The following is a 13131-nucleotide window of genomic DNA, read 5'->3' on the forward strand; positions in this document are numbered from 1 at the left end:
CATACAACCAAAGACAAGTGTTGTGCCTTCTCATTGGCAACAAGTTTCAAACTCAGCAGCATCTGCTGCTGTCAGTGAATGCAGGTCCATCCAGACAACTTTCCAAGTGAACATTGCAAAGGTAACTGCATGCAATGGACATCTGGACTCAGACACCTCACAAAAGGCCACTGTTCATCATGCGGCACATGAAGTTCCACGTTTTCAATTGGCAAGACAACGCACAAACTGGACTGCAGCTCACTCGAGGTACCTAGTGTAGTGTTTTCCAATGAGTAATGATTTTGCCCATTTCCCAGTTATGTGTGACACCGAATGCACAGATAGCACAATGAGGCAGTTGGCCTGCACTGTGTGGGGGCTAGAAGTGGTTCTATGATGTTTTGGGGCTGTTTTTCATACCATAACTTGGGACTACTCATTCACATTACCATGAGCATAAACCAGTATGTTTATTTTAACATTCTTGGTGAATGAATGCTGCCCCTTTCTACTACTTCTTCATGTGAGTGTACTGTGTACACTCTCATTTCCCAAAGTCACAACAGTCATGTTCACAGGGGTGCATGCATATACTTCTGGTTTGATGAATACTTGGGCACTCTATCACCCCTTGACTGACTCATTAAATCACATGATCTTTATCCCATAGCAAATGTCTCAGATTATTTGCCACCTCAGGTGAAACAGAGCAGTCAACATCCATGCAGTCTGGTAGATCTACAGGATCTAATCAGCACTGAGTGTGTTCAGCTGCATACAGCACAACTAAAGAATTTTGTGGACTCTAGTCCTCACCAAACTGAGGTTCTTATTGAGGTTAAAGGTGATGTTACACAGTATTAACATGATGTCTCCTAGGGTTGACTATTTTTCCCCAGTGTGCATATGCATATTTAAGCATTACCCCAAATAGCTAGTACAATTAGATTTATTGCCTGCAATCCATTTATAAAGTGAGAGAACTTCAGCTCTCCATTCGTCAACCAAGAATTGTGCATTCACTTGTACCATTGTCAATTAGAATTTATGTATAGTGGAGTGCCGAAATTTAGCAGACTGCTATATATAACAGTAATGAACAAAATGTGATGCAAATTGTATATGATGGCCCATGTTCTTCTCTATCCCACTAAATACATCAGCTGAAAATGATCAGCAGAGCAGGTAATAAATACTAGCCAGAAGATAGAAACAGTGTTCTCAAATTCAGCTTTTCTTGGACGGTAGCTGAAATGCAGAGCAGTAGTGTCAATGTTTTTGTTAATTTGAAGTTTAGTAAAGGTTTATTATATATTTCGGTACAATTTTTGTAGTTTTTGTTTAAATATCTTTCTTTACATATGTAAGGTACTGTAGAAAATACACTGATGGAAAAAACTGCAACATCAAAAAGAAGTTTTGCGACATAAACAAGAGTTGATAGGCGTGTTCTATATCTGAAATATGATGACTATTCAAATTTCACACTAGTCATGTAAGATTGGTGCTATTAACACCACTATGAGGATGCAGATCAGGTCTGCTTTAAATATGTGCTGTAATGGTTGTGAGCTTTAGCTACTTTTGAGACTGGATGGAGTGAGTTGATGTTAGTCAAGGATACATTTAAGGTGACAAAGATACCATTACCAACACTGCTCTGAGTTTAAATGAGGTCATGAAATAAAGCTATGAGAAGGTGGATGTTCCTTCTGTGATATTGCAGAAAGACTTGGAGGCATGTAGCTACTCTACATGACTGTTGTCATCACAAGAATGTACAATCACGAGAAGATTGGACTCCAGATGGCCATGTGGCCAACCAAGAGGGAAAACCATCATGTTCAGCATATGGCTCTGGCACACCATACTGCATCTGCAGCAGCAATCTGAGCAGCAGTTGGCACCATTGTGACGCAACAAACTGTTACAAATTGGTTACTTCAAGGAGAGCTCTGACCCAGACACCCTGTAGCATTCGTTCCACTGACCCCAAACCACCACAATTGGTGTTGTGGCTGTGCCATCTTGTAATATTTTGTAGTTCCAGGCTGGATGAGGAGATGGTAGTATAATAATAGTTGGGTGGCCAGTTTCCTCTCACTACAACACAAAATGCACACATGGTTCAAATACACTTTATTATGGGAACCAATTCAGTATGTAACTTCAATTATGTCCAGTCTAAAGTTCTGTGGTTAACAGCAATCAAATAACATGTGCTAATTCTTGAATCTTGTCTGTATCCATATCACAAATATATACAGTAACTAATGTTCCCTCACAGTTAGCTAAGGTGTGAAGTGTCAGTGATGGCTGTGTGCTGGTTAGGAGGCAGCCAGTTGAGAGTCTGCAACCAACCTGCCAGCATGCTAGACACACTGGACCAACACCTGGAGTTATGGTATGGGGTACAATTTCGTATAACAGCAGGAGCTGTCTCTTCGTTACCCCACACACCCTGACAGCAAATTTGTGTCAGTCTGATGATTTGACCTGTTAAGCTGCCATTCATGAAAAGCATTCAAGGGGGCATTTTCCTACAGAGTAACACTCATCCACATACCACTGTTGTAACCCAACATGCTGTGCAGTGTGTCAATGAGTTGCTTTGGCATACTCAATCACCAGGTCTGTCTCCAGTTGAGTACATATTGAACATCACTGGATGACAACTCCAGCATCGTCCACAAACAGCATTGACTGTCCCTGTATTGACCAACCAAGTGCGGTTGGCATGGAACTCCAGCCCACAAACTGATATCTGGCACATGTACAACACAATGCATGCAAGTTTGCATGCTCGCATTCAATATTTTGGTGGTTACACCAGTTATTAATGTACCAGCATTTCACATTTGCGATAGCTTATCTCACACTTACATTAACCTGTGGTCTTCCAATTTTAATCACTTAAACATGTTTCCTAGACAAATGTATCCCCAAAATGTCATTACTCATCATTAAATTTTTTTGGCATTGCAACTTTTTCTGTCAGTGTATCATTTTCCGGTATGCCTTATGGAATGGAGAGTATTTGCTCTTTCTTAGTCAAAATTGTGAAGAAATAAGAAACTATTCAGCACAAATATTTTAAAATTAGAAACTGCAGCCATGAAACAGTTCCATATTTTATATTCTGAGCTACATGGTGCACTCATTAATATATATATATCCTCATGGAATGGAGTAATTTTAATTAATTAAATGAACAGTAAGGGAAGAAAGAAAATAATATCCTGTTATTCTAATTTATTTTATATGTGCAATAATTTTTGAATTAATGATTAGAGTTGGCTACTGCTTAACTAGCATTTTTCAGCACTTAGCAGCTAAGGTAATAACAATAATATTTGTATCATTAAAGCCCAGAAAATAAGGCACACTAGAAACAGTAAATACTAGGATTTAAGTTTTGCAAGATGTGGCAAATAACATGTCATTAGGACCAGTGATGTATCAAGAAAAGTGTCTAGAACTAACTGTCTTTTCTTCTTGATTTTTCCATCTGCTTCAATCAAGTTCCAATGGAAGACAACATCTTTTGTGGCACAGTCATAAATAGAATGCAATTCAAATAAATGCACCAGGTTCAATGGTGAGGTTAGGAATCGAATTTGCATACCTTTCACAAGTTAGAAATTGAATGTTCCACATTGGAAAAAAGTAAAATGTGTGAATGTTTTGCAGCAACAAAATAGTGGGAATGAACCTGAGAGAGCGAAAGTAGCAGTGACTAATCTGCATGTTGATGTAGATAAAAATTCAATGGTTTCACAGCTCAAAACTACTACTTATGACAGTGATTTTTGTGTTCATAACTGAATTTGTGTTAATGATGAAGTGAATGGTTCAAATGGCTCTAAGCACTATAGGGCTTAACATCTGAGGTCATCAGTCCCCTAGTGAATGGCAATGTAGAAGTTAATGATGTAGTTAGTAATGGTGAAAGTAGCAGTGACTAATCTGCATGTTGATGTAGATAAAAATTCAATGGTTTCACAGCTCAAAACTACTGCTTATGACAGTGATTTTTGTGTTCATAACTGAATTTGTGTTAATGATGAAGTGAATGGTTCAAATGGCTCTAAGCACTATGGGACTTAACATCTGAGGTCATCAGTCCCCTACTGAATGGCAATGATGTAGTTAATGATGTAGTTAGTAACAGTTCAGACAATGGTGTAGTTAGTAACAGTTCAGACAATGGTGTAGCAGATTATTTTTATAATGTGAAAATGATAATGAGGCTGAAGATTTCTTAATGGTGAAATCAAATGCAACAGCTGGGAAAAAAGCGATACTGTGAAACCAAATAGATTTAAGTCAAATATGAGTGCATTAATAGAACATTGTAGATAACACATAGCACTTAAGATTGGTAATGCTGAAAATTTAAGGATATGGGAGACTTAGTTGTGGTAGTTTATATATTTTAAGGACATGATACTATAGAGTGAAATAAACATAGGAATACCTACAGTCTGAGGGATTGGGAAGTGTTTGCTTGTCTGTGCCAGCAGACATATGGAAATTATTGGAAAGCCAATAAATTGAAGTTTACAAGAGAGTTGTTTGCATTGTAGGACAAGATATTTCTAGGAAAATCACTTATAACAAAATTTTTGAGGATGATTTGGAAATGGAGCCTTTTTAAAAAGGAAAGTAATGTAGTTACCACGCAGTCAGATGAACACTAAGATCATTTTGAAGGAATTAAGATGGATTTGTTACAGGAGAGAAGCTTGAGGAGATAATTTTTATTAGAATACAACCAGTGGTATTTTGCAAACCCTTGTCACCAGTTTCGTAAAGATCTCATCACTACTACCGTGGGGGCTGAGTTCCCACTGTTGCTATGGTAGACCAAGTTTGTGAATTCAGGAAATGGCTTCTGGTGCAGTACACCACTAAGAAAAATTCTCCATTCCACTATTATGTAGCTATGCCCCCTGGGTCAAGTAACAGGATAAGAGAATGAAGGTTTTACAACACTCCAACAAATTATTAACAAAGTCACACAAATGTGTTAAAAAGGCTTACTTATCTTTGTGACATGTTGAATTATTAAGTTTGCAACGCTGCATGTAACATAAAACAAAAAAAGGCCCTCAAAAGCAAAGTGCAAATAATTGGAGGTAAACTTCACAGTACATAGCAAATGCAATTTACAACAACTGTCTGTTCACTTCTAAGAATTCACTATATGACGTTCTCTGTTTAAGTTAGCCCTGGATGATGATCTATAACCAAGTGGGCAAGAGCTGCTCTTCTATCTTCCGAGTAGGGTTCTTTCCATTGTCGTCCAGTCACTGACGGATTCAACTCGGCCAGCAATTGACCAAGGTGAAGTCAATTTCTTCATCGTCAGTACCGCCTGTGGCACTTGTGGAACATGTGCAAGTGGCGAGTCTCTGTGACACTGGCACCAGCTCGCATCTTTGCACCCGTGCTCCTTTTACCCTGGCTGTGTCTTGTTTGGATGACACGGCATAGTGAATGTAAAAACAGGAGATTTCAAAGCAGAGGCTTTAGTGGATACAGGGAGTCAGGTTTGTAGAGTATTAGAAATGTTTTTAGATCACATACAAGCACACACTGAGTTAGTTGAGATGCGGGTCAGTGGGATGAAGATGCAAGAAGCAACAAATAAGATAAGCAATCCACTGAGAAAGCAGCATTCATAATGGATGATGCTGAATTTAGGCACACATGTTTAGTTATTCCACATCTGAGTCTGAATTTTATACCAGGTATAGAATGGACGACCAAAGTAGGTGCCCAATGATTAACTGCAGTAGGCAACTGTTTGAACTCAAAGTAGATGGAACAGTTTTACAGTTACATTTAACAAGGCTTTAACAGGCAAAGAAATGACAGCTTTACTCTAACTGTGACACGAGTCTCGTGATAACTTTGGGAAGTGGGCTCAGCCTGACTTATGTAAGCAAAAGATAGTGTGTGCAAATAATGAGAGAATTAAAGAGATAGAAGGAATAAATGAAGCACAGTGGGAGCAACTCTCCGAATTGTTAGAAAACTATAGTGATGTATTCTTTGAAGCTCCAGGAAGATCCTGAATTTTGAAGTGTGTATTGAAGTATCCGAGTGTGATTGCCTGAATTTTAGTTTTATTACTTGATATATTTTTGCTGCCAGTGGGAGTGTTTACTGATGATTTTCGAGGATAGTATTTATTGTGTTCCTAATTTTAAGCGTGATAGTTATTTATTTGTTCTGTAGTTATGTAAAAACATGAAAGGAGAACAAATAATAAGGGTTCTGTGTGATTCCTGATGAGATATGTAGGCTACTATTTGTGTAGGTCATGTAGAAATAAAAGTTGTTTGCTGCCATATCAAATAAGTAAAATTAATAGTTTTATGGAGATAACACTTTATCACCTGAATAGTTATTAATGACTACAATGTGTTTATTTGCAAATGTTTGTTTATATTAGAGTATATTTCTTCATGTTGATCAGGACTTAAACTCGGTAAATTATGTGTATCACCACTTGCATCATTCTGGACATCAAATCCTGAATAAAGACATTCAACAGAGCATTCAGCTTTAAGAATTTACTTTTTTTTATAATGTCTCTATAGTTTTCAATATTTCTTTTGATAGTTCATTAGAACTCAGCAGCTTCTTTTGAATTTCATGCTGAACTGAATGTGATGAGTGGGGGATCAGTAGGCTGTATGCTAATTTGGGCTCATTTGTATGTCCAGTAAGTTGAAGCAGTCCTGAGCCAGAGCACTTCATGAAGCCTTAATGGCAGACATTTCACAGTTCGTATAGAAATTAATAGTAGCCAGATTAATCATGATATCTCAGAAAGAAACATGTACATTACCGTTATTTGCACGACAATTCTGACGGTGTAATCAGATTTTCAATACCTGTATTAGTTTAAAGTTTAGTATCTGACGATAAATTATACAAGTAACACCCAGCAACGAATTTCCAAAATCTAAACGGTTCATCCGATTTTGTCGGTCGACGTGTCTTTAGAAAGCTATTAGTGTAGACCTAAATTGGTATGAATTACAGGTATGTAACTTGAATAGTACATGAGTTATTGGACGTCAAAGTGGCCAATTACTATTAATCGCATCAGGCCATAAGTACTGCACATTTACACGAAAAAATGGTAGCAGCATGCTTATAAACATAGTTATTTGTCTATGTCTTTGTTTATATCTGACATATACTGTTCTTTTTTCTTTATTGATTTTCAATTCCCCCCGCTGGGGGTCGGGCTGGCAGCAGCTTAGTACGCTGCTCTACAGCCTACAGAATTTTTTTGGAGAAAAGGAAGAAGAAAGAAACAAGGAAAAACAGGTGATAAAATGATGACTTAAAGTGTAAAACGGCGTAAAAATGCAGAAAGTTAAAACAGAAAGCAAAAGGGGTCGGCAATGTCGATAAAATACACAGGAATCAGACAAGTAACATAGTAGACACACAATTAAAAAACATGGCGACAGTCTGGTTTCTGTACGCAAGAATAAAAAAACACCTGCAGCGACAGTATGAGGGCTGTTCGCTACACTTCCCTAAAGACACACAACGGAACACTCACTGTAAAACACTGCACGAAAATGATGGCACAAATATGACACTCCCGAGCCAAAGGCAGATGGGGTGGGAGGGAGGGGGGGTGGACCTGGAGGAGGGGGGAAAAACAAGGAGGGAGGAGAGGAGAAAACGAAAGGGGGGAAACCAAGGAGGGAGAGGACTCATAAGGGGGGAGAGGGGCAGGGCAAACGCGAGAGGGAATAAGAAGAGGCAGAGGAGGGAAATGAAAAAGGACTCGGGGGAGAGAAGGGGGCAGAGAGAGGGGAGGTGGGGAAAAAAGAGGAAGGAAGGGGGGGAGAGGGAGCCCAGGAAAAGGACAGAGGAAAGGAGGGGGAGTGAGGATCAGAGTTGATAGTAGGGATAAATGGAGGATGAGAGGGCATCATCCGGGAGGGGGAGTTGATGAAAGCCACCTTGGGAAAGGAGATGTAGGGTGTAGAGATGGAGGGTAGGGGGGATGCAACAGTGAAGACGTGGTAGGCGGCGGGGATGGGAGAGGAGAGGAGCAACCAGGGGGTGAGGGGGTTCAAGGCGGTGGGAGGTGTAGAGGATGTGGATATGTTCGAGGAATAGGAGCAGATGGGGGAAAGGAATGAGATCACAGAAAATCCGCGTGGGGAACGGGAGGCGTATACGGAAGACGAGGCGGAGTGCATGACGCTCAAGGATCTGGAGGGACTTATAGGATTTGGTGGGGGGGGGGGGGGGGGGGACTGGCATAGCAGAGGATGGACGGATTAAGGATTTGTAGGTGTCGAGTATGGTAGAGGGGTGCAACCCCCATGTCCGGCCAGAGAGGAGTTTGAAGAGTCGGAGGCGGTGGTGGGCTTTGGATTGGATGGAGCGGAGATGAGGGATCCAGGTGAGGTGACGGTCAATGGTGAGGCCAAGGTAGGTGAAGGTGGGGGTGAGCCGGACAGGACGGGCGCAGACAGTAAGGGAGAAATCCAGGAGCCAGAAGGAGCGAGTGGTACAACCTACGATGATTGCCTGGGTCTTGGAAGGATTGATTTTCAGGAGCCACTGGTTACACCATGCAGCAAAAAGGTCAAGGTAATTCTGGAGAAGGCGTTGGGACCGTTGGAGGGTAGGAGCGAGGGCGAGGAATGCGGTGTCATCAGCATATTGCAAGAGGTTTATTGGAAGGGGGGTTTATTGACCGTCCCTTTCCTGACAACCTCAGTAAGGCCAACCACTTTGCCTCTCACCTCTCCAATGTTTTTCCCATTCCAGGTGATCCCCACTTTGATTATTCCCTCTTCCCTGACGTCATGGACCGTACGGATACCTCTGTTCCTCCCCTTGCTCCTAGCTTCGAGTACTTGGGTCACACACCACCATCTGAACTTAACACTCCCATCACTACACAGGACACCGGCCTCACACTCCACACTAAACGCAACACTGCTCCCGGCCACGACTGCATTACCTACCGCCACCTCAAACACTGCCCTCCCTCCTTCCTTTCAATCCTTGCCACCCTCTACAATGTCATCCTTGCCACTGGCTTCTATCCCGACCTGTGGAAAACCTCCCGTATGCTGATGTTCTCCAAACCCAACAAGCCTCCATCTGATGCTTCTTCCTATCGTCCTATCTGTCTCACATCGGTGTTCAGGAAGCTCTTGGAATCCATCCTTTCCCGGCGCATCCATCACCACCTCCGCCAAAACCACCTCCTCCCCAACACCCAATGTGGCTTTCGACCTTCCTTCTCTGCTGATGACTAACTCCTCCACCTCACTCATCTCCTCTCCCTCCAGCTTAACTCGTGTCGCTCCGCCATTTTTGTCTCCCTTGACCTCGAAAAGGCCTAGGACCGTATCTAGCATTCTGGTCTCCTGTTTAAACTCTAAACCTACGCCCTTCCTATTAATTACATTCGTCTGATGGCCTCCTTCCTCTCCCACCACCCCTCCTATGTTACCATCCATAATGCCAATTCCCACACCTTCCACCCCTCTGCAGGTGTGCCCCAGGGCTCCGTCCTCTCCCCTCTCCTCTACCTCCTGTACACGGCAGATATGCCCCCCCCCCCTCCCCCCCAATTGCTCGTCAACTGTAAAAATGCCATGTTGTTTCATTATGTGTCACAGACATATATTAAAGAGAGAGAGAGAGAGAGAGAGAGAGAGAGAGAGAGAGAGAGAGAGAGAGAGAGAGACTGTGTGTGTGTGTGTGTGGGTGGGTGGGTGGGTGGGTGGGTGGGTGGGTGGGTGGGTGGGCGCGCGCACGCCCCATCTGTTCTACACCAGTGGATTTATTTCGCACATACTGCAATTCATTGTGAAGTCAAGGGTGTCCATGCACGGGTGCTTTCAAGAGTCAGGCTCCCCTTCACCCTGCTCTGACAGAAAGGATATAATACAGTGTTGTCAGGTGGTGTTATTTCAAGAAAATGATTTAAAGTCAGTATTACGATCATTCTACCACAGTTGGAATTTGAGCTTTTTTTGTGTGTACTTCGATGTAGCCATTACAAATACTTCATACCCCAGATAAAAAATTTCATCTCTATGGCATCAAAATTATTCCCAGACAGTTAGTTTCACTTCTGAAGACAGAAAGAGATCCCATGGTGATAGATTAGAGCTTTAATGTGGAATACAAACGTTTGGATTAAGGACTCCACAGTAAAGCTTTTGTGTTGACTGCTTTGTGAACAAGTGCTTTGTCTGGGTACAATAACAACTCATTATGGTTCACAATAACTCACTATTTTTCCAGGATTTTCCAAAAAGTTAAGGATAGCATACTGATATGTGGTTACTGTCCTATTGTATTCAAGTATCACTGTGGCAATATACCCCCTTGTGGCACACATTTCCTCATTATTCTTTTGCCAACACTCTTTATTCTCTTTTTGATAATAGCAACTAGGAAAGTACACACACAAGGCAACCCTTTTTTGCCTTGATCCAACTGGTTCACTAGCAGGTAAAATGTTGGATACCTATTTTGAACACAGATAATCAAATAACCATCAGTAGACAAAAATTCAGACACTGGCCCTTCTGTTCTTAGGTATGACAAGTTAATTTCCACAAACTACCAACATCCTAGTATGAAGACTTATGTAATAAACTCAGGATTGGCACTCATCCGATACTAGGCACAGCTCTCATCCTGTTGAATCATTCTCTGAATATGAAAGGTCTCTTCTCAGTAGCAGCTGTCACTTAAACATATGTAGAATTTCATTTCCAAGAGAAGTACTTTAAAGTCTAAATTTCTTGGACCAAATAAGCTAATGACCATGAAAGGCACTGATTTGAGCAGACACTTAACTGAACTATATGAAGCCAGTAGATGAAAGTACTCTCATTTTAACTCCATGCCACACTTTTATCACATACTGTGCTGAGCAATGCAACAGAGATTGTTTCAAGTCTTCTAATAATCATCACTGAAACTTGAAATAATAGGTTAGATGAGATATTCCTGTAGTATGGCGTTATTAAAAGCTATAGTAGTCCAGAATAAATGCTGGAAAATATGGTAGAGGTGATTTACTAACTGCTATATACAAAGAAAATTCACGAAGAATGGTTACAACAAAGGTGAGATAATAAGCAACCATTAAAATTTAAAGAAAATAATGTCAGTGATCTCAGATACTTATACTGTGTAGAAAAATAATTTGTTTTTAAAAGAGGAGGGAGAGAAAATGCTAGAAACATTGCCCTGCCGGAAAAGCTACAGAAATTTCAAGTAGTTGGAATGGCATACAATAGGCAGAATAACAGAACTTGGAATGAATAAGTGTAAGACTTGACTTATGATGAAGAAAAACAGTGGAAAAATTGTACTGTGTGGATACTGAACAGAACGACATTCGCAAGAGCATCCAAGATTGGATAGTTAAGAACAAAAGTAGTACAGCTGTCATCAGACTGAAGGAGGGTTTGATCACCAAAGTGCTTTAATAGGCATATTTATTAAGTTAAAAATTGCTCTAGTATATTATGCACTTCTCTCCAAATGCTGGCATAAAAAGGCTCTGCAATGAAGCTGATATGAGAAACTCACGAAAAATATGAATTATATTTTTTATAAATGAGTATCACCATATATATTTCAGTTTATACCCCTCATTGACCCTTAGAAGAATATCATGCCTGGAAAACCAACCATTTATGCAGTTATTTATAGCATATCTGGCACATATGTAATTGACATATCTTCAAGAATACTAAAACAGGACCAAGTTTCAAGATTTATTTTTCATATTTACTTTAGTTCTCTGATGGCTTACAAGTAATAAAATAATGATGATAGAAAGAATAACTATCCTTCCAAGAAAAAAGTTTCAAGTTAGTTATTGAGCAATTTCTTGCTTACTCAACAAACATGACGTATTGGTAGTAGAATTAAAGCAAACTGCATAAATTATCGAGTATGTGCACAAAATTACGTCAATGTGGTAGTACTGGCTTAGCCATTTGTGACAGCAGCTGTTACATTTGCTGTTTCTTTAGAAATATTTCTAGGAACTGACACCAGAGGGTAACAAGATGTCCGTACATTGTTCTCATAGAAAACGGGTCAAGTTTACGAGCAAAAATCGCAGTCCAGCCTATACTTGGGTATGGTCTTTTTCAACACAAAGCTGTGCCACAAGCTATCCTTGGGCTTGGTCTCCAAAGTGTTAAGTACAACTGTAAAATTCCTTCAGCATATAGCCACAATACATTTAGGAGTGGGAGAATGTGCATCATCAGCTACCTACAAATTATGAATGAATCTAGTTACGTATCTCTTTGTTAATGTTGATTTCACTCACACCAAGCTATAAATTAAAGAATAAAGCTAGCACCTTCATATACTGTACAACAACTCAAGTGTAAAAAGCATACTGAATTTTTTTTCCACTTCTTTTGCAGGAAACAAGATAAAAGTAACTTAACATAACCTGCTAAGACTTTGTGTTACACCAGAGGTCTAAAATCACTGCCTGAACTTTAACTGACCTTGTGTAACCAAACACTACATTTATTGATCAGTTTAATCACTTCTGTCATGAATATTATGTAAAAGAGGCAGCATATTGTCTCCTTATACAGATGAGGTTTGCAAGTCTTAAGGAAAATTGGGTCCCTCGAGTCAAAAATATTGGACACCAACTACCAGTAATGATACTTTTACTCTGAAGTGGATTTGCATTGAAACAAGGCTTCCTGCCAGGTTAATTCATGTGACAGCCTTGAAATTTAACTCTGTCCTGTGCCTTTCACAGATTGCTCTACCATCTGATCCAAAGAAGCATTCCTAATAGCCTGATTTAGTTTTTGATCTGTCAGTTTTTCTCTCTCACTTTTTCAAACTCTGTCCTCAATAGCTTATTGAACAAGTACTTGAGACTCAAGCAGCAACTTCAACATCATATAACTCTTACCTCTCCATCTGGTCTTTCTTTTTCAAAATACTCTCTGAAAAATTGCTTACACTTAGCATCTCGCAGAAATTCAAATGTTGTCTGCATGCTCACTTCAAACTGTACACATTTTGTATTGTAAATAACCGTTCATATAGTAAAACAGTTTAGAATTACAATCCTAATCTGGT

Source organism: Schistocerca gregaria, chromosome X (assembly GCF_023897955.1).
Source record: "Schistocerca gregaria isolate iqSchGreg1 chromosome X, iqSchGreg1.2, whole genome shotgun sequence".
Classification (NCBI taxonomy): Eukaryota; Metazoa; Arthropoda; class Insecta; order Orthoptera; family Acrididae; genus Schistocerca; species Schistocerca gregaria.